The following is a 23,504-nucleotide window of genomic DNA, read 5'->3' as shown; positions in this document are numbered from 1 at the left end:
CCCGCTGTGGAAGTGACACCGACTGAGGGAGGTCTGTTTGAATGGAGCGTGGTGCTTTCTGTGGGTCTGAAGAAAGGCATTAAAAAAACATCTCTCAAAAGTTTAGTAAAAAGAATAACAGGATAAAATGCTGTTTCAAATTTTCATCTAATACTTTTTCTTCCAATGAGATGATACTCTTTAGTCAATGTTAGTAAAAGGAAAACTGGAATTCTTGAGAAATGGTCTTATTTTTTTTCCTTAGATGTTTATTAACACAGAAATGTGATTGAATTATCTGTTTTGCAGGTTATTATTCTCACCTGTACTATTTAGATGGTTATACTATTCAACCCTCTAATCTGAAATGTCAGGTTCCTGTCACGGAGGAACTGAACACTTAACTATGTGAGTTTAACAATTAGATGGTAAAATAGGTGAGGTGAGAGAGTGAGTCAAAGTTTTCCAACATGTACAAACAGCATTCCTGTGAGTGCCCACGTACTGGAACACAGCCCATGTAATACTGTAATCTGTTGTGAAATTCATGCCAACAACTTTCTTTTTCAGAAAATCCCATTTATTGCACAACTCTCATGAGAAAAAGTCATCAAGAGTAGTAGAGTACACCCAGAATGGTTCCCAAATACAATTCTGCCTCTTAAAAATAGGTCCTGTACAAGAATACAAAAATGAAATAAAGAATAAAGAATACTAATCTAATAACAGATGTACACTACTTAATAAAAAAAAACAAATCCAAGTGTCATTAAATACCTCCAAAATATCCAAAGGATTAACTAAAAATAGTTCATCCTAGTTCTTTTATCCAATTTTACCTAAAAACTATGATCTCCAGCAAAATCAAGACATAATATTAGTACTAACAGACAATCACTATTTTTATTCAAACCCTCAAAGAGACATTTAGAGAGAAACTTTGCTAGGTAGTCTAAGAGGAAATGACTGAAATGTAGCTGCTTGTACAGCTAGCAACCTTTCAAAGAATACACAATCCCTGTTGTATTTGGAACTAGATGAATCTTTAACCTATGTTTAAAATATCCATAAATACTAATTTTCCACATCTTGGAAGCATTTATTTTTTAGTCAAACTAAAATAACGCAAACTCAGACCATGAGCGAGTTAGAAATAGAAAGTCAAAATTCACAAACGTTTTCCAAAAGCGAGACTGTCTGGAAAAAATTGAGACTTTTTTTGCTGATTATTGTATAATGGTAGCTTTCACAGCACTCTCATAAAACTTACATTTTAAGAAGCTTGTGAACTACAATAAAAGACAGAATTACCTAGGTATAATATGAAAGATCACATATTTTTCTGCTTTAAATTCACTGTGTCACAAAAAGAGAAAATTACAGCAAACAAAAACAAATAATAAGATTTAGCTTCCAGCATGAAATGCAAGGAAAGAAGAAATAGTAAAGAGTCACAATACAAAAATCCAAAAGATGGACCCAAATAATGTGATTACTAACTGCAATGACCTGAATTAATGTGTCTGTCTGCTTTATTTGGAAGAATGACACAGTCTAATTTTGAATTATTATAAAAGATGAGATCTTCCTATCTTCAGCACTGATGCTTTATAAGGAGCTTATATACACACATCTGCCTAATTAAATGTGTCACCATCACAGCTGTTGACCCTGGAAACAGTGACACAAGCATAATTAATGCACAGATTTATTAAGTCTAGTCAAGATCAGGCAAAGTCTGCTACATTAATTGTACTTCTTGCATCAAAACAAATGGCATTGCAGTCTTCTGGGAAATAACTTGCTTTTCTGTTTTTTTGGGGGAGGGTAATATTCTTGATTTTTTAAATGTACAGCATATACACAAAGGTGCAGCTACTGTATATTTCAGTCTACAACAAAAGCAGACATATGTACTTTATATACAGGTATGTTATACCTGACGTTTGAAATAAGAATTATTTTTCATTCACAACAGGACTCACAAATGTTTTTTTAGTAATCATGCAGACAATCCAGTTTTGAAGTAGTTAATACATTGCTTTTAAAAGCTCAGTTTTCCTTGCATTTTACATGAGAAGTAACTTACAGCCTCAGGCTTTCAATGTCAGTTCAAAGGCACCAGAAAAGCCATTTCAGGTAAAATGCCTAACTTCCACATTGCAAATGAAATAAATGTACAACATTAGAAGAGCATAACCATGATATGTACTAATTGTTGAATGTACTGATGTGTTGAATCTATATTCATTGTTTTTACATCTTAATATGTCGAGAGGCTTTGGTCAGAAGAATTAATCCACAATCAAAACACATATACTGTTTTAGTAACCCAACATTGCCAAAGGAAACCAAATAGTAGGGGGTGGAGGGGTGGGGGGGGTAACTCAAACTTTTTTATATGATGGGTGTTCGATAGCCTTTGATAACAGAGCCAGTACTGTTCTTAATCCGCCCACGGTGGTCCAAATGTTAATGAGGAGGCAACAAAAAATGTGAGCTATGTCAATTCAAAGAAATAACGTGAAATGGGACACCAGGCATCAGGTCTGATTCATGGTCCTCACAACAGCTGCCAGGGGTAACGGCTGTCCCAGACAAAAAGCCCCCTGCTACCCACAAGTTGTGCGGCAGCGTGCTTACATCACAGAAGTGTCTCCACTTGTGAAAACTGCGGTGTATCTATCTGTCGGGCTGTTTACTTTCTACGTGTTGCTACCCCAAAAGGCTTAACTTTCTTCCCCGTGACTTGAAAATGATTATGAGATGATTGTTGTGGATTACATTTAAATACCTTGTTGCTCTAATTACACATGACTCAGAATTCAGAATTATTTGCGCCATCGTCTCTCCTTCGTTCCCCATCTCTCACCTAAAAACCATCTGTGTGCAGTCACAACGTAATATGAATATTTTACTGTGACAACATACAGCATATTATAAATTAATGCTAATAACCTCACCAAATGAATGATGCACAACTTGAACAAGAAATAGCTGACGTGTCAATTGAAAGAGAATTAGAATTAGAGAATAAGAAGATTAGCAAGGGGGGTAACAGGTGTATTTTGCAGTGAAAACCAAGCTATTTAGCACTGACAGCCTTGGTATCCAAACTTTGCTCACTGAAGCCTGATTTGTTAATAAAGCTGTATAAAAAGATAAGCTACAGGAATTGAAGGATAAAGAGACCAGTAACTGCTTATATTACCTAGCACGTACAGTGACTTCAACATCACATCTGGTTAATACAATGTCATAAAAAACAATCTACTCATGTTTTTCTAGAAATGACCTAAATGGACTATATCAATTATTTGTGAAAGATTAGTCCTGGAAGTAGCAACCAAACAAGCACTGTGATAGAATTACCCCCTCTTGATTGTAACCTTTCTTGAGTCATTGCATTCTTAAGCCTTCCCTGATCTACACAGCATTTGACTGGTAGGTTCAATGTGGTAGTTTGGAATACCTGGAATTTAAAACATTTCAAGGAAATGCAGTCAGATACTGCAGAGTGTAACACCTGCAAGAGTGAGTTTTTAATCAGGCACTGAGAGGAGATAACACTCAAAATCAGGAACAATTCAATGGTTTCTGGTTTTGACAGTTTCCTTCTGCATGCATACAGTAAGTACTTTAAGTATTTTTTATAGTTCTGAATTTCCATATTTTTAATCTGGGTAAATTCCAAAACAATTTTTTAAAGAGAAACTGGTAAGGCACACTTCTGATCGCAGGCATGAATGAGTTACACTGACAAGCAGAAACCTGGCAAAAATACACCTGTGATGTCAGAGCTAACCGCAATTCACTCTTCCATTAACAGGGAGCTCTTTAATTACACAGGTGGCTCTGGGTCTTGGCACTTACTTGAACTGGCCAACCTTGAAGGGAAACACTGGGTTTCCCACTGAAATCAAGTACCTTTACATTCATATTTTCCTTTTGTTTGTAATGGAGCATTTCCTTAGTCACAGCTGCTGCTTTCATTCTTAATGAAACCGCTGGAGAATAAAGCCAAGCCCTAACCCAAACCCTCAGTCTTGCAAATATTTTATCAGATAAGCAGTGGCTTTCGATCAAGAAATTCCAGAGCTCGCAAGTATAATTCTGCCTTTGTACTGTCGTGTCACAAATATATTTGCCCTTCTGAAAAAAAAATAAATTTCACTATAATCAAAATTGTTACTAGTATTATATATCCACTGGGAGGAGAAAAAAATTAAAACAATTTTAGAAAGCACAAGCCAGAAAACTTTCAAACAGAATTGCATACTATTTGCCGAAAGAATGAAGATACTGTATGTACAGTACCACACTTTTCTTATATACTTCCTTACATCACATACTGGTCATCAGTGAATGTATACATATTTTTGTAATTAAGTTGATGTCTGTTCAAGTGATAAACTTTATCTTATGATGGACAGTGTAAATTTAGAGAACAAAATATGAAATAATCTAAAGCATACTAAACATTAAACATTTTGAACATCAGTTGTGCAACAGTAGACTGAAATGCATAATGAAGGACATTGACACACCAGTCAATATTCTTCATGGTCTCAATGGTTTACTTCAATGCTGTACTTCAATGACCAACGGCTTGACCTGTCCAAACTGTACACGCATAATTACTATTTAGAGATTTGACCCCATAAGACTGAATGCAGGTCTTATTAGGACTTCTTTAAAAAAAACGCCACCACATTCTGTTTTTAAATGGCGCTGAACCTGCTCATATTCCCAGATGATAATTTGAATCTACTCCGATGCAATGAGCCAGAAGAAATGCTTTGTTGCATGCCATGGGAAAAGGGGGGAAAAATGCAGAGCTGTTAAGATCACGTGCTGCTGCAGATAGAAATGTGGCCATGAAACGTGCATGCGTGTGTGCAAGCTGCTTTCAGGTACGGAAAGTGTGTGAAACATTTGCATATCTCAAAGGAAAAGAGATATTTGCATGCAAATTACTCAGCCTGTTTAACTTCTAAGTCTGATCTCAATAATGGAACATGGAACACAGAAATCATATTTTGCCGATGTCAATAACTGACAAATTAAAAAAAAATCAATAAAAAACAATAACTACACGTTCATAACCTTTTTTTACCCATTCATCCCCATTTATTTTCCTTTCATTTCTAACTTTTCCTAAAAAAAAAAGAGACAGAAGTATGAGCTGGAAGCCTGGCAGCAAGAGCACGGAATGCATAACACAACACAACACAACAACAATGGTGAGTAACAGTCAAGTCAGTCAAGCACCTCAAGCCCATGTCTAACTCAACTGCACGCAGCATGATCTGACTCCCTGACCCCATCCTCGTGGGTAGATGGAAAAACGGACACTGCAAATGATGAAGAGAAAATGTACTGAACCACCAGATTAAAAACAAAGGAGGACACGTCCCAACAATGCCGAAAAACTTCAAGGCATTATTTTTGTTACATTTTATGAGGGAAAACCTGGATCTAGAAGAGCTCAAAACTAGAACGCATTCTTATTTACTGCAGGAGTCCTGTGTGCAGGCTTATTCATTCAGTGACCGAGTGAGTCATCACCAAATGAATATCTCCACTCTGAACAAGCCCATAATATTGTTTTACCCTGAGGCTGGCTTCACCACTCCCAGAAGGTAAATTCTAACAAAGTATACATTTGGGAAACAAATATTTCCTTAAAAACAACATTCTACCTTCTTTAACAAGTTTCTGAACTCAATTCATTTTTTCTAAGTTCCTTGAACTTATGCCTGAATTCATAGGATTATGTAACGATTTCCTATAATTACAGTTACACATGAAGCCTTCTAGTAGGGTTTTGAGTTTAAAAGGTGACTCAGCAAAAACAACCAAAAACAGTAGTACACTCCTCTGCAGCTGCCTCTTCCACTTTAATAAAATGAGAACCTGTCTTCCCTTGTGCTAGCCCCCATAAAGCTGTTACGTGTGTTCATGTGACAGCATTTTATCTGACTACGTGCTGTTCATGTCCCCCATAGATCAGATATTGACAATGCCTTGGTACTACTGCACGTGTGCAACTTAAACAAGTGTAGCCGATTTTTATCAAGACTGGACTCCTTGTCTGATCTGCTATTTATTTCAACATTTAAGCGTGGCCTTATTAAATGCTTTGTCTGTTAAGCATTATTCCAAGTATAGGAAATCATAAGCATGTTGGTTAATTTCCCTTTAATCACATTTATTACATCATACTAAAATGGGGAGTGGAGGAGGTGGACTGTTTAGAACACTCACTTAAAATATATTAGTTACTGACTTTTTTAGTTTTGAAAGAAATTGATTACATTATAATATATTTGTAAAACATTAAATATGTTACATCCTGTTTTTTTCCTTTATATGAGCTGGGTAGCCTGGGAAGACTGAACTGTTTGAACCATAATTCCTAGAAATCTTTGAATTGATTTTTAGATCTGATCAAAATCCACAGATTAAAATTAGTTAAGAGCAGATAGTACAGTGTGACATTTTTCATTTTTGAGGGCATAATACAAGACCTTGCATTGCAGTAAATCTATATTTGATGAATTTGCTTTTCAGTTTTTGCTGTGCACACATTTATGATTACAATCTCTGCGTTAATCATGTGCATTAAAATTTTAATCTGAGCAAACAGGTACTGTACATGTAAGAGGATATATTTTCATAACATCTGAGAAAGATACTTGATAGTATTAATAAAAAATTAGAAATGTTTAAATTATTATGAACATGAGACATGGACCTACATTGTTCCGATACCAACGTAAAATGTTAAAGGTTATCATTTACTGTTTTTACTCATTTCACCCTGCAGCAATGAACTTAGGAAACATCCTAAGAAGTCACTATGAAAAATCTTTCTTTTCAGAAAATCCTATTCCAAACCAAATTCGACAACGATTAATTCAATAAATTTAATTACTGTCAGACAAATCTGAAAAAAAAACAAGTGTATAGAACAGAAGGATTTTTTAGAACCGTTTTAAAATTGTGGCTTTATGCCACAATACTTTATAGAAATATACTTACACATAGTTTTCTTTCTAGAAATGACTTTCAAAAATATTTACAAAGAAAGTTCACTAATCAACTACATTTCCATCATTTCAATTATGTTCAGTTTCTTTTTCCATGGTCTAAGTTACTACACAGACATTACAGATGACACAATGCGTGTCTATTTTTATAAAGGTTTGCCTGAAATCTACCATGAGGTCATAAAAGTGTTACTATGGCAAATAAATAACTTTATTCTGCTCCCGACCTTTTGTTTTCTCAGGACTGGGATGCCAAAGACCCCAGTCTGGCCATCCAGCTGTTTAACAATGTCATGGTATAGCTCCCTTTGGGGATTTCCTATGTGTTTTTCACACCACAAATTAACACGGATCAAAATCCACATTCCATTCCATGCCTGTGTTGTTAGCAAGAAATTCCATGATCTAATGCCGTTTTCTTAAAAAAACAACAACCTTCATGTAGACATCAAGAAAGCAATTGAAACTATATTGTGACTACTAAGGTAATTGATTATGAACAAAATACATATTAATCTGGATTCAAATGAGTCTTCTTGTTTTCCTAGTACATTCTGTTCAAAAAAGGTAGGCATATGTCCCGGAAGATTCAAACTTCCATTCACAGCAGGGTTTTGGAAGGCGTGAACAATATCTCTCTGAGTGTTTATTGGACTAGAATTATCTATTACCCTTATAAAATTGCCTTGTAACTCCTGTTCCCTCTGCTATAAATAGGATGAGCCCCTGCTTGGATACATACTGTACTATTCTTTTATATTTTGGTAGGGCAGTTTACAATAGAACTTTAGCTTTATCCTGCCATGCACACGGGGGCCCTGGCCTTGACTTACAGCTCTTCACTACAGCTGAGCGAAGTAGTTACAGACGGACATCACAGAGGGGAACAATCACTGGCAATCATCGATGTGTGACGTGTGACGTGTGACACTTGTACATTCTGACCCTCAGCTTCAATCAAATCACTGTAATCTGCATTTCCTACTTTCTTGTTTACATCAGCTTTCATCTGCAAATACATTAAATAACACCAAATTCCATTCATCAGTCATTCAGTGCTTGTTTTATCATATTACTTCCGTCATTAATCAGCTGTTAAGACTGAATTAATATTACAGAACACATAATAGAGAATAATCAGACTTACTGTATATGTGCTCGCATGTGTTAGATTGGCAGTTGGGCTATATTAACTTCTAAATGACTTTTAGTTTAATGCTATTTCATGTCATGTTTTGAATAAATATTGGTAACAATTTTAATAAGTCCGAAATACTTATATTAAGTGCCTTGTTAGTAAATACTTGAATGTTTACTTGCTCAAGTGCTGTGACCAGTTGTATTAAGCACAAGATTTGACAAGTATTTATCTCTAATAAAATAAAAATATTTCCGACTGAAACGCCTGATCTTCCACAATGTTTTAAACAATAAAGCTAAATTGTTTTCATCTTTCGGGCAAGTTAAGTATTTTATTTGTTTTCAAATTTAGGTAATGAGAAATTTAATACCTGTCTATGGATATTATCAAGGGGTAATTGCAGTTATTTGACTTAAATAAAAGTACGTCTCAGCCACATTGCCACAAAATCTTGATCTCCACAATCAACCCCCTTGTCCGAGAATCTTCAGCTTCTCTTAAGCCCCAGGCTGTGTATTGATTTTATCATTTGCTCTGGGAACTGTTGTTGTGGATAGAGACGAACCAATAAAAAAAGACTTGTTCTGGGGATTAAAACAAGATTATGGAGCATCTCTGCAAAGCAATGTATGAATTGCAGCCAGCTGGATCTTAAGTACAACTCAGCATCCTTTGCTTTCAGTAAACAAAAGTTTGAAGAGTACAGAGGGATTGCACATTTGATCAATCAACATACATTGCCTTGAGTTAGTAAAAAACAAAGACTAAACAAAAATTTATTTTAGAGCTCCATGGTCATTCAAGTTTGCTCATATCATCCTGTAATATTTTTGAAATATATAAAGTAAGAAGGGCTGCATGGTGGCACAGTGGTTAGCATTGCAGCCTCGCAATGCTGTGGCTCTTGGTTCAATTCGGACCTGGGGTGCTATCAGCATAGAGATTTTATGTTCTCCCTATGTTCGTGTGGGTTTCCTCTGGGAGCTCTGGTTTCCTCGCACAATTCAAAGACAAACTGGTAGGCTAACTGGCTTCTGGGAAAATTGGCCCTTGTGTGACTATGTTTGTATCTGTGTCTGCCTTGCTGTGGCCTGGTGACCCAACCAGGGTGTATCCTGCCTTGTGTCTGTTGCTTGCCAAAATAGGCTCCTGGTCCTCTGCAACACTGTATTTAATAAAGAGGTTAAAGATTTGATGGATGTATAAAACAGGAAATATAGCTGGGGCCACATGGAAAAAGGGATATAATTGCAGCTAACCTGCCACTAGAGGCTGCTACAGGGTTTCTAGATTACTTGTAAATAGCCACAATAGAGGTGATTTGTATGTAATTATTAGTCAATTGGTAAAGAGTTTATAAATTAATATTCTCACATGGGCTTAATTAAGCTTTGTTTGATATTTAAAAGTCGCGCACAGTGCTAGAGGGGGTTGGGAGCTTATTTGAGGGCTTTTCTTTGGTTTGTATTTGCTTGGACTTCAACAGTAAACACTAAAGTCTCCATGGACTTTACTACTCATGGCCATTGTTTGTTTTCGTATATGCGGGCCCTTAGGACCTCACTGGTAAGGGTAGGTTCTATTAATAATACATATAGAAAACCTTTCAAGTAGGGAGCTGCGTCAGCATGCATAGGCTACAGAGGAACAAGTAAAGGTTTATTCCATGCTGAAAAGAGAAGAAAAGAAACACAACGTTTCGGCTGTGGAGCCTTCTTTGGGTATCCGAAGAAATCCACCTGAAGAAGGCTCCATGGCCGAAACGTTGTGTTTTTCTTCTCATTTTAGCATGGAATAAACTTTACTTGTTCCTATAGAGAAAGCATGTTTGACGTAATGTGCAAAATCAATAAATGTATAAAACTGATTGAAATAACAAATCACGTTATCATGTTAAACAAGCAGCCACATTACCTTACAACACGTGCCCACTCAAAAGCAAGGAAAGAAGACAACCTTGTATTTTCTAACCAGTTGCTAACTCAAATTATTGGAGATTTTATTATAAGAGAAGAAATAAAGATAAATCAATGGGCAGTTTTGTCTATAAGTTCTGAATATGTAACACATCTTTGTTTATTGTTAAGACAGCATGACAGCTCTAAACTGCTTTAAGCAAGGAACTAAAAGCAAAAACAAAAAAACTTTTGTTTTTCAGCTACTATATATAACATATAAAAGCATTACCACACAGCAAAATTGCAACTTCGTTAATAATTTATAGGGTACACCAATTTGCTGGAAAAATATCACCAAGCTACATGCAAAGACAACATACATAATTATGCAAATTATGTTTCTGTCAAAACCTCATGCACTATTAAAGCCGAGCTGTTGTAATTGTGCAATTGGTCCCAAAACATCTGCTCACATTAAACTAATTACAAAAGGATGCATACGTTAATACATTAATTCGTAATGCCTAAAGCAAAGACCAATTTTTTATTAAGGCTCTGCACCCCTACACCTCAAATATAGTACATTGTACTGAGGATGGATACTCATTAAGCCAAGTCTGGAACAAAAACTATATTTCACCTTTAGTGAAAGAGAAACTGACACTTCTTCAATTCTTTCCTTGTCTCAAAGGCTGTTAAGTACTACAAAATAGAAGGGCACAAAGTATTTTTTATTATCCAGAGCACTAGCATTGGGCATTTTGGGATTGATCTGCCATAAAAATACCCCATGGAGATGAATGGGCATCTAATATGGTTCAATAAAAGGATTAATAAAGCCATGTGTTTGACACGGAGTTTAAAGCAACAGTTCACTCTGTAATATTAACATTTGGTTGAAGATCATTAGAGTTGCAGACTAGACAATGCTAAACAAGAGATCAGCAATAATTTAGACAGTTAAGGGTTCGTGATCAGATCAAAGGAAACTTTTGTAAAGTAGGTAACACTGGTCATTAAAATGGTTTTATAGTTCTCTACAGATGTAATGAATGTTAGTATGGGTGAAATATGAAATTTTCTTGAAAGTTATTCAAGTTACTAAAGAGAATTCTGTCACAAATCAAGTTAAAAAACACACCATCACAAAATCAAAGAAGTACAGTGCAGAGCAATGCACCCTTCCGATGTTGTACCAGAATTATTTGTAGCATTTTACTAAAATATTCTACTGAAAACCTGAAAAATCTAACTGAAGGTTTCCAAGTGTAAGATAAGTTACAGCAAATGTCAGTGGAAAAACACAAAGAGAAAAATTAATTAATGAAACCACTATTTGGTGAAAGTACAGTACCATTGGCAGCAAAATAGCCACAAGTCTTTTTGGGTCACTATCAACTTTACACAGTGACTAGGCATTTTTTGCTGAATATTCCTCATAGATGGCTGAATCTCTCTCAAGGTGCTTGGGTATCCCTTATGGACAGCAGTTAAAGAGGATTCAAGTCAGGACTTTGAGTGGATCACTCAAGGACATTCACTTTCCTAATGCACTTCAGTGCACTGTAGCTCACTGTCCTGCTGAAAAGTCCATTCACACCCTAGTTTAAATCTTTAGCTGACCAAAACAGGGTTTCCTCTAGTATTTGCCTGAACTTTGCTCCATCCTTTTTTACTAACACACCTACCCTTTCCAGGCCCTGCTGAAGAAAAGTAGCCCCATAACATGAAGCTGCTATCACCATGCTTGACTGTGGTGTTGGTGCTGACTGGGAGATGTTTTGGGTCTGCCCCAAATGTAATACCTGGCATTTACATGTACAGTATATCATTTTGTCTCATCTGACCACAACAGCTTGTACCATGTTTTTGCAGGGTCACTTAGGCGCTTTGCTACAAACTCCATACCAGCTCTGAAATACAGTAGATAATTTTAGGCATCTTTCTTGCCATCTTGATATACTGTACAGGCTACTTTTGTCAAGTGTTCTGATTATTGCTGACTGATGCACATTTTCTCCCATCTCAGGCCATTGAACTGTGTTACTCTTTCAAAGTTGTCACTAGCTTCAAATGTAGCTTCTCTCACTAGTTTCCTCCTCATCTGTCTTCTCAGTTTGGTGGAATAGCCTGATCTAGGCAGTGTCTGGGTGGTATGATGCACCTTCCATTTCTTGATTGTGTACACGTTGTTCACAGGTATATTCACAATTGCCTTTTGTTATTTTTGTACCCTATACTGTATGTTGTTCTCTTGATCTGTGCTTTTCAATAACTTGATCCCTGTCTGAAAGCATTTTAGTCTTCTTGGTTAACTTTAAGCCTCCAGCAGACTAAAACATGTTTCTTATACTAAGGAACCTCACAAAGAAAGGTGTTTTTAGTCTGAAATTAAAAGAACCACTATTATTCCACACATGCAGAGGCCACTGAACGAATGGTGTGGCTCTTTAAGGTAATTCTGGATACCACAATTAATATGTTTGCTACAGCAAATGGTTTCAACACTTATGCAATCTTGACGTCTCCATTTTTCTTTATATTAATTACCTATTTACTTCTTATTTAGTTTCTTGCTTGGAATGTGTAGCGTAGGTTGTATACTGTATATACAAATATCAATTACTACTTCAACACGACATGACTGCAAGCTTAAAAGCAACAAAATGTGAAAACTGTCTGCATATCTTTGCACGGCATGGTATAGTTCTAAAAAACACTTGCTATTTGTGGAAAAATTACACCATGGTAAATTTGTAATACCATGCAATACTATGTTAATCTTTATTGCAAAATCTTTCCTTCAGATTAAATATGTCAACTTATGACTCCCATCAGTGGATTTGTTTTTCTTTTATATCACCACAATAAATAATTGTGAAACTTTAAACTGAAGTGTAGGCTGATTTACTAATGTCTTCTATTCAGGCAACATATTAAAATACATATAACAGGATTATAATATATTGACAAATGTTTACTTCACACTGAGACTGTTTAGTGTCATTTAGCAAGTGCTTTTGTTTATCATCCAATATCCTCTTTCATGTAAATTGCTTTCAATTGACTTTCAGGGCTCATATATCTGTAAAGCCTGCAAGGCGCCTGCTTAGGTTATTCTGTGGAAGAACATTTATTATGTAACCCATATTTTTCACCTTAAGGCCCTTGAGGCAGTTAAAATTAGTTAAGAATAATGAAGCACTAAGAAGTGCCTAGGTCTTGAATCACTAGATTAAAAAAATTAAACACAAAAAATTGTGGGACAATGCAAGAAAATTATATAACCAATATACTGTATTCACATGATAAACCAAACGTGCACAGATTAATTTCTTTATTTCTGTATTTAATGAATTAAGGAGAGGAGGTGTGTAGCACAATAGACTTGAGCCCTATTGTCTAGCTTTCCTGTCCTAAATAGACAGTGAATGCAGCTTTACGTCAGCACTGATTTCAGTGGGACAGTGGACAGTGGGACATTATCAGCAGTAGGTGAACTGAACAGAACTAACAAAAGAAGGGGCAGAGGGGAGCTGTGGAGAAAAGTGTGGGGGGAGTCCTTTTAGAGGCGATTCTGGGGTGGGGATGCTTAAGTAACTATCAGTCTGGGGGGGTGTTCTCACATGCATTGTTGTACCAGGGAAGGAGCTACAGTACATCCAAAAAAAAAGTAGCAACTAATATGTCTTGGTTTGTGGGAATGCACTATAAAACAAGCTACCCACCCAGCTTTTCAACAGCATCTAGCTGACTCTTTAATTTCTTTCAAGAACCTGCTGGATGACATCCTTGGATCAAATATGTTCTAGCTACCACATTGGGCTAAATGGCCTTCTCATTTGTAGCTGTTCTTATGTGTTTAATGCCACGCAGCAGGGACTGTACAGTTAAAACACAGAAGGATATAAGGTAGTTTAAAGAGTGTAGCCCAGAAAAGAGTGAGAAAGCCTGCAATGTCAAATCAAGGAAAATATAAAAATAAATTATACCACCAGTAAATCTATACAGTTTAGACCTCATACAATGACAATAAATCAAAAGGTTTAATAATAGATACTAGCATGTTAATTAAAAGAAGCAACCAAAATACAGATAGATCATTAAATGAAAGTTTATATATTGTAATTATAGAAGATTAGCTTCCTAGACGCAAAGATCATGCGAAAATGATATAGAGCTACTGTATACAGTATTTCTTGTCAAATTACTTAACACTAAGAGAGGAATTTAAGCTGCTTTTGACATTAATAATGAAGCATGAATGCCATTTAAATATACACATACGTATATTAACAGTTAATATGCAGTAAGGACCAAAAGGCATGTAGGCCAAAAGTGTAAAATAATACATGAATTATTTATACATAAATAATTAATAATACATGAATGAAACCATTCAAATACAGCAAAAGGGAATAAGTATCACATACAAATGATAAAAAGCCAAAACAGTGAGGTTGGTTCATGTTGGAAGGGCAATACCTGTGCGGCACAGAGCAGAGTTACCTCAACCAAGCAGTAAAGGAGAGTGATTACAGTGCAGAAGGAACTGAGTTGAGCAGAGTGCAGGATCAGCCGATGGCAAAGGATCACAGCAGTGGGGGGGGGGGGGGGGGGCTTGGTCACAGGTGCCGTCTACTGTCTAAACGCAGGAGTCTTGAGGAGATGCTGAGAGGTGGTCAGGGAATGAGCAGCTCAGATTTCAATGGGAGGGTCACTCCACCGCTGTGGAGCCGGGGAAGAGAAAGGCCGAGCCCCAAAGGTGGGGGCACCGGAGAGGAATCACAGACAGTCTGGCGGAGGAGGAGGAGCGGAGAGGTCAGGAGGGGGGAAAGGGAGAGAAGAGGGACTGGAGATGAAGCTTAGTCACTGGTGGTCAAGAATGGGTGTTTTGAGAAAGATTGGTGCCGCTACTGTATAGAGAGCCAATGGAGGGTTGGAGCAATGGCAAATATAAGTAGGACTGGAGAGATCCAGAAAACAGAGGAGGGGGGTGAAAAAAAAGATTCACAGAGGCAACTGTAGTAGATTGTAAATGTATATTGTATGTTATATATTTCATATACAGATGACATTCCACAGGACTGAACTCATATATACAGCTTACAGCTCCCATATTGAAAAAGGGAGATAAATTAGACACCGGAAACTACAGACCTAAGCTTAACATTACTGTTATTGTACTGTATGCAAAAGTATGGAGTCCACAGTAAGGGTCAAAGTAGAGGGTTATTTATAGATTAACAGAGGATACAGTCAGCATGGCCTCAGAGAGTGATTTTGGTTATTCAGTAGGCTTTTTCCAGGTTGTAACTAGAGTTGATGAAGTTAGTGCATGTTTTACAATGCTGCTCACAAATAAATTTAAATTATAACCCTTGGGGATAAAGAGCAGATCATCTATACAGATTAATAACAAGCAGCAGAATGCAGGAAAAAGGTAATTACTGTATGCTGTAGGTTTGGCACCACGGCTGAGTGCCGTTATGTCTGATGTACCACAGGGATCAATACTGGGACCGGACCAGAGTTAGTCCCAATTAAGGCATATAATATGGACCATGCAATAAGAAAAAAAATGATTACATATGCATTTGATATAAAAGGAAGACAGGGGGATAAGATTCAGTCTACAACACTGTGCAGAACCGCAGCCTTGCAAAAGCTCTCATGAAATGATTTGATTTTTTTGTAAGTTTAGTTTTAGCAGATGAAATTTTATTCTGTACTTCTCATATAAATCCACATGCAGGATTTTACATTTATTTGAGTTACTGTAAGGTCCATCATGCACAGGAGCTTATTAGAAAGAAACTGCCTGGCTGAGAGACGCTACAGAATTCTGCCCAAAATGTCCATGGCCACCACAGATGTTTTGAGATGAGTTCTCAGTTGAGACACAGAAAGAACACAGCTGGACATGTTTCGACATGGCTGAGTAACAATAGGGCAGCAGTGTTATCTCCCACGCCTAGCATTTGGCAGGGAAAGACCCTAGGGCTGAAGTGGTTGAAACTAGACGTCTCTATGGTAGCCCCAGGGTGCCCCCGCTCCTCCCAGGGCCCTTCAGGTAATGAGTGGACGACCTTTCTCATGGAGGACATCTCACATGGAGTACACACCAGTTACTAAGTCCTCTAATGCATTTGGGCCTCCCTTTCAATAGTTAATGGCATTAAGGTTCTGCTCTCTGCATCTGGTAACCTCACACTTCAATATATAATCAGCATATCGGTTAAAACCAAAAGCTAAAGTACAGGTGAGTGAACTTTCCAAGTGTTTGCCTTGCACCCAAGCTTGCACACCTGTGGCGGAGTTCCCATCTCCTGAGAATGCATACACTTCCCATTCATTGGAAGACCCAGCCTCAGTGTATTCCAATGCAACAGAGCTCTTCTCTTTCCCTGCATTAACAGGACAACCTCTTGGAATAGCGCCGAGCACACAATAACAGGACAAGCTTTAAAACAACTGTTCCTCCTTCCACGGGACTTTCAAACCTCATCAAGAATCGCCATCTGGCCAAGCATGTCAGTATATAGTATATACATAAAGGGAAGTATTTAAGTAAAGACTAAGATAAGGTTTTGTTTGGGTCACATAATATTACATACACAAATAATACTAAATTCAAAATACTGCTTACAGTTGTGATCACCATGTTACTCAGAATTTCTATGGAATCAGTTCACTGAAGAAATGGCACTCAAAGTGTCTTGACACTTTACAAATCTAGAAAGCCAGTGGTAAAATCAACCTAGTGGACATACTGTATTGTATAAGATACTAGCAGCCAAACAAGATGAGATCTCACTTGCAACCTTTTATGTTCTTATGGGTTTGTTTGTTTTTTAAAATCACATAGTGTATTTCTGATTTTAAGGAATTAAATATGCTGAAATATGCTAAGAATCTTTTTTTTATATGCTGCATGAATCAGAAACAATTCAGTACTGAAGAAGAGCGAACACTGTCAGGTGAAATTCTGCTGAACATTTGAAACTGGTTACCTAGAATGATGTAGAAGTTTCTAGATATTCCAAGAAAAGTGCCATGAAGGTTAAATTATTATCTTATTGGTGATGGATATAAGACCTTCAGTCTGGAAGAAAGGCAATATGGCTAGTCATGTATTCCCTGAGGTTTTCCTTTAATAAACTGTTAAGTGCATGTTTACTCCTCCTAGGTAGATCGAACGGCCTTTCCTTGATCTTAAATTTACGTTATGATAGATTGGTCCTGATAGTGCCAATGAATGTAGACAGTTATGCCAGTTTTCCAAGTGGGACACCTGTCCAAAAGGAAGTGGATTGAGAGCAGCAGAATTAATTTCACACCTGCTGCTAGAAGGCCCTCAGAGGGAAAGGCCTGCAAGTGAAGTGGCTCCTGATGTGGGCCTGGAGCAAAACAATGAAGCCGAGGATCAGAGATTAATATCACATTACAAAGCCACTGAGATTTCACATCCAGTGATGGAGAACAAAAACGTCCACAAACAAGTGGCCATGAATTTTAAGAGGGCTAGTTTTCTTCAGCAGTTTTATTTCCAATTATAGTCATCCTAAACCAGCTTTCCTTCAGATGAGTACTGTACAGACAAGACGATGGTACTTTGATGTTCATGCAACAGTTCAATTAACAGTGGTTTTAATTTACTCAAAAAGAAGTATATCATTTTCTTAAAGGTGCCTGCACACTAAATTCATGCCTGTACTCACAAAATGCCTTCTGACATACTGTACATAAGCAGATCTCCTCTGTATTAATTCATGCTAGTTGTCAAAAGTACTGTATGGTGATACCTTTTAATACAACTGAGGAAAAAAAGAACCAATATAAACTGCATTCAATTAATTTTTAACTTAAACACCTTTTTAAACAATGTTTTCTTGACATTTAGCTGCTACCTTCCCTCACAAATATAAACCTTTTGTAGAACTCACAGCTGTACTCTAAGCATTCTACAAAATAGCTGTCACACTGTAACAAATGTTTGCCCATTGAATGAAGTTGTAGATGTTTTCCCCATGTCAAATATTTTATAATATAATCTTCATTTAAATGTATTATTTTAAAAATGAGGCTTTAGCCTCACTGCATGTTTAACCCTGCACAAAAGCAGTGTGCATCTAAACCCATTTTTCTGATGTGGTGAAATCTGATGTTGAATAGGAAACAATAGTAAAGCTGCAGTTTGGTTAGAAAACCATTACCATTGGACCTACAGGCAGTGTCTTCTCTAATTGACTTCTTTTCTTTTTGTTCACCTTTGTTTGTGGTCCTGCCATTCGTCTTTCTTTATCCTTTAATTGTAGCCTGAACGCCGTAATGCAAAACACTGACTTTCTTCTCGGTTTATGCAAATTACACAGTGATAATACAATGCATTTTTACACTCCTCATGTGCTCTCTTTGAACTAGGCTTCCAGCAGCCAAGCTGTTCCAGAGTTCACTTGTCTAATTTCATTATCTGAAAGTTATACGCTGCCTACTGACTGTGAGTTTAATATACTTAGTTATTATACTTATTATAATGTACTTAGTTACAAAAGATACGTAATTAGATGGCTGAACTGAAGTAAAATAACACAAAAATATCAACAACATTAACACAAAGTAAAACATTATCTCATATACATATATAGAATGTCTAATAAAGTTCTGCATACAGTTTCCATTTCTAGGATGATTTCTGTAAGGTATTTATGTGTCACCATACATTTTGTGACCACATATCTATATATAGTGACTTTGAACAATATTGCAGTCTTTAAGGGCATGTTACAGCATGCTTTGTTTTAGCAAAGCTTCAGAAATTGTCCTGTTGTGCCAAAATCACAATTCATATACAGTTAGACATGCACTGATGTTAGCTGAAGGTATGATTTAATCTTGAAAGACTTCTAAAGAATGAATTAAATACTTCACTGAATTTTCCAAATCCATTTTTTAGGAAAAAGTTTATGTTGGCAAACTCGTCAAAAGTTGCGATAATGACAAACTTGGATCTACACTTTGCTTTAAAATATTTTTCACAAATACATGATTTTCCAGGAAGACAAAGAAAATGCAGCTCCTGACAGAATTAAAGACTGGTGAAACTAATTGTCTCAACTTTAAACTTTAATTTATTTCAATTAGTACTTGTGTTTTTGAGAAAGGTGTTAAAATTTGAAATTAACTTTTAATCTTTCATATTTAATCACATGACATTATAAGTATTATTATATAGATCTGCACAAATTAAATAGATTTTTTACTGCACTATATGACTGTCTCTCATGATTTCCATTTCTGTAATACCTGTAACGCCAACATATTAAAACAAAGCACTTAGTTCTACATAAACATGTTCAAGACCTAGAAAATACTAAAATAACTTAAAATAGTAAAATAGCTACAAAGGGAACATTAATATTCTATATAAAGGTCTAATTACGAAAAGGAGAAATAGTGTATGCAGCCCCAATTGCAAAAGAAAACACTGATGCATCATTTAGAACCCGAGATTAAAATAAACATGTTCAATTGACTGAATACAAAATACCAATAACGAATAATAAAGTCACTGCTGCACTTATTTTGCACAACATTCGTACACTAAATTGGCATACGATAACTCATTGCCATCTTGTATGAACAGATGAGAATCAAGTTTATCATTTTATATGCTAGATACCAGTATAAAATTATCGTGATTATATTAAGACGTTCTAAAGGTTCTCTGCCTTCAAGACGGAACTAACATTCTGTATGAAGTGACACATCTTTAAGGTTCTTCACGCTCTCCAGGCAATGTTAACAGACAACTTTCACTTCTACGACACCAACAGCAGAAGGCAGTGAAAAGTACTCAAAAAGGAACTTCAGCGCTTAACACTAGACATGAGCTCAGCCACTGTTTAAGGGCTATTTTGTTTAAGTTACAAATGACCTAACAAATATATTAATGATATTTATAAATATATGAAATCCTTAATATGTTTAAAAAGTACCGGAAAACGTATGGATATCTTACAAACACCTGTAGCCCCCCTGGGACATTCGACCACCTGTGCGCCAGAATACTGCAGCGAGTTACCTTGGGTTTTACACACTTTTACTGTAGGTTTATCAAAGTGAACGGCATTCCTCCACAGCAGTATTTGACATCTCCAAACACTGTGTATTTCAGATCGAGTTCATACCTGCTGGCGACGTATCTTCAGAAGGTGCTGTCTCTGCTTTATCCTTTTTTCCTTTATTTGGTCTGTTTTTCCGCGATTTTTCGCTTTTCTTCTCGGACATGATAGAACTTTATGCGTTAGACTCCTTAAATGTAAGAAAGCTCAGTACAGATAGGGCAACGGTACTACCCTCAACTACTAGCACTTAACTTCTACTGTCACTCTTTAATGAGCCGACAAAAATGTCAGCGAAAAATACTTCAAGATTTTCTTGAAATCGGAATACAGGTGAAACGAGTCGTCCTGGCACAACCCCGGTGTCTAAACCTTGAAACTTCTTATCCTTGCTGTCATGAAGTTTCCAAACGGAGTTCACAGCCACATGTGTTTCACCCCGAAATGCCCGCTCTGTGCTTTTTGAGTGCTTAATGTCAAACAGCATGTACTATCCTCAGGTTAAAATTACAACCCCGCCCACCAAAAGGGTGGAGCGCACAAGGCAGGCTTCATAATCAAATTATGTTCATAATCAAAAAATAGATTAATGATCAATAACAGACATGTAGAAGTATATTTAATTCATGATTCATTTGAAGTACGCGAAACTACAAGTTTGTCATTGTTTTTAAAAGCTTTTTTAGCATTTTTGTTAAATTTTCTAATCAAATCCTTAGCGTGTACAAGGTTCATACGTTTTTACATTAGTACACTAAGACTTGGTCATGACTGAGTGGTATTTCTCTTCTTTTTTGCTTGCGCACAACTGCAATTTAAACAAGTTTATTTCAAGCGTTTTTTTTTGTTTTTATTATTACTATACATTTCTATTATGAAATGCAATACATTTTAACGATGAAGCTGAAATCTCCCTGCTAGGAATAGTAGGTCTTAGAAATCTCCATTCTAAAAAAGTATTAGTTTTAACCGTTTTTGCTATTTTAAAAGTACTTAACTCTGTCATAGACATAGGGCTGTATAATTACGTATAGTTTTCATAACAAACAGTTGTTGTAGCTGCAGTTAATAATAATACATTATTATTATTATTATTATTATTATTATTATTATTATTATTATTATTATTATTCGGGTTGTGCTACTATTTATTGCCTTTGAAGACAACAAAACTCTATTTATTAATCTGAATTAGTTTAAATGAATCTAAATAACCAAAAAATGTTACAAACAAGTGCAAATATCAAAGCCACTGCTATTATTAGTAGTACTATGAGCATTTAGTCACATAGTGCCTTTAACACAAAATATTTAAACTGAAACCGTGTCACCCCCTTGCAAAATCTGATGGAATCTCAGTGGGAAACGTGCTATTGAAATTACCAGGAATTACATAAATTAATATTATACAGTATATATCATTAGATTATAATGATGTGGATGCACATCCAGGTTACAATCAATATGACAATGAAACTGGTTTTAGTAATTCCATTCTGACTTTGTTTGAGATTATACAGTATTTACAATGACACAGCTACAGTATGATTGGTAAGCAACCATGTGCACAAGGGTAACAACAATCATATGCTGATCTTTGTTCTATTTTGGTATAATTACTCTTCATACTGAGGGAATCTCAAGACAAATATCTGTCACTTTCAATCTTGGAATCCTAGCAAGCAATAAGGAGGATTTCAAATTGCTGTAACCTCACCTGCTGAAGACAAGTCAGGAATACTTAATGGTTTTGTAAGCTTTAAAAAACTATAAAAGTTTAAAGTCTAGTAAGGATTACCGGTTTTTTTTAATTAAGCTATTTAGCTGTTGCCATGTGTGAGTTAAAAAAAAAGAATCTGGTCAGTGGTACTCTACCCTGTCATAAGTTTTGAAAGGAAATACACGACCAAATGCCACGTGACGTCAATTAAAGTCAGCATATAAATTGGTAATGAACAAGTCATCTTGTTTATGAAGTAATGTAAACAAAACATCGGACAGTTTTTGGACTTCTGCGTAAAGAAGTTGGGATAAATCTGATTCCATTGCGTTTACAAACGTCTGGAAAACCACGCAACTCAGCAAAAAAACACAAATTGTTTGTTTAGGGAAAAACTTTGCAGGACTGGAGAATGAACTACGTACACTAAATGAGATGAGTGGTTTTATCCTCCAGATGCATACAAAACCAGTCTTCTGTCTGTTTTAATAAGAAGTTTTCGCTTTGTCTTAAAATATAGGGCCCGTCGGTAAAGAACATTAAATAAACAGAAGGAGACAACAAAAGTCGGATGTTATAAACGAATTCGTATTCCTCCTGATTTTATTTTTATGCTGCAGCTTGCTTCAGAAATTGTAAAAATATCCTGTAAGAACATCGACTCATATTTTCTAGAAATTCAAATTAATTATCATTGACAACATGTACGAACTCTCTAAAACTACGTTCAGATACAGTATATGTGTTTTTCTTTACAAAGAATTAACACCACATCAGTCAGAGTTATCTTATTTAATAGAACATTTTTTATTAGAGTTATGTTCCAACTTGCACATGAAAATGTTGAACGGATATTGTGCAAGTCACTCAAAGACCAAGATCTCTTTTCCTTTCCAGGTTTCAAAAAGGGGGCTGACGACAGCACGAGCAGTCACTGCAAGACATGGCTTGTCCATAGAAACTACCCTGTTAACACTGATATGGTTATGTAAAGTTCAAGGCCTTATTTAAAAGGTTTGGTGAATAAAAAAAGACAAAGCAGCAATGTGACTGGCAGACGTCCTCATATATTCCGGGTGGGTCATCTGGCTCTGGAATGGGGGTGTACAAGCCTTATCATGAACAGGGTGGACAAAGTCAAATCACTTTTAATGTTAAGATTTGTTTCCATTCTTTATAGCTGAACAGAAATAGAAGTGTCTTTCCTCTATAAAAGACCTTGGTGTTTGTCAGTTGACAGTCTTAGTTCTAGTTCAATCTCGGAAAAAACTGACTAACCAAAAGAAGACAAGAGGTAAAAAAAAAACAAACATTTTTAATAGTATTGACAAATAAGAAAGGACTATGAATGGCTCGGAATAATAAAGGAAGGAAAATTTACAGTAGGAATGCCACATTTGAGCTGTTCTGAACTTGTTGTGTTTTTTGGTCAGAATATGTACATGTATAAAAACAATAGGTGTTTGGACAAAAACAAACAGAAATACCTAGTCACAGATACAGTACACTGGTATAAGCTCCCAGTCCATGGCCTTCTTGGTTGAAACTTCTCCTGCAAAAATGGAATTATTGCTGGATATAATTGTCAGT

At 36.2% G+C, this 23,504-nt stretch overlaps 1 protein-coding gene across 3 annotated transcripts in view; it reads right to left on the bottom strand.

Moving 5' to 3' along the window:
• nrg1 (neuregulin 1) overlaps window positions 1–23,504 on the bottom strand; it is a 246,375-nt gene that overhangs the window by 71,405 nt on the left and 151,466 nt on the right. The window lies entirely within an intron of this gene.

Source organism: Atractosteus spatula, chromosome 3 (assembly GCF_055471065.1).
Source record: "Atractosteus spatula isolate fAtrSpa1 chromosome 3, fAtrSpa1.hap1, whole genome shotgun sequence".
Lineage (NCBI taxonomy): Eukaryota > Metazoa > Chordata > Actinopteri > Semionotiformes > Lepisosteidae > Atractosteus > Atractosteus spatula.
The sequence above is the reverse complement of the archived record's forward strand: the minus strand, read 5'-3'. Positions and strand labels throughout refer to the sequence as shown.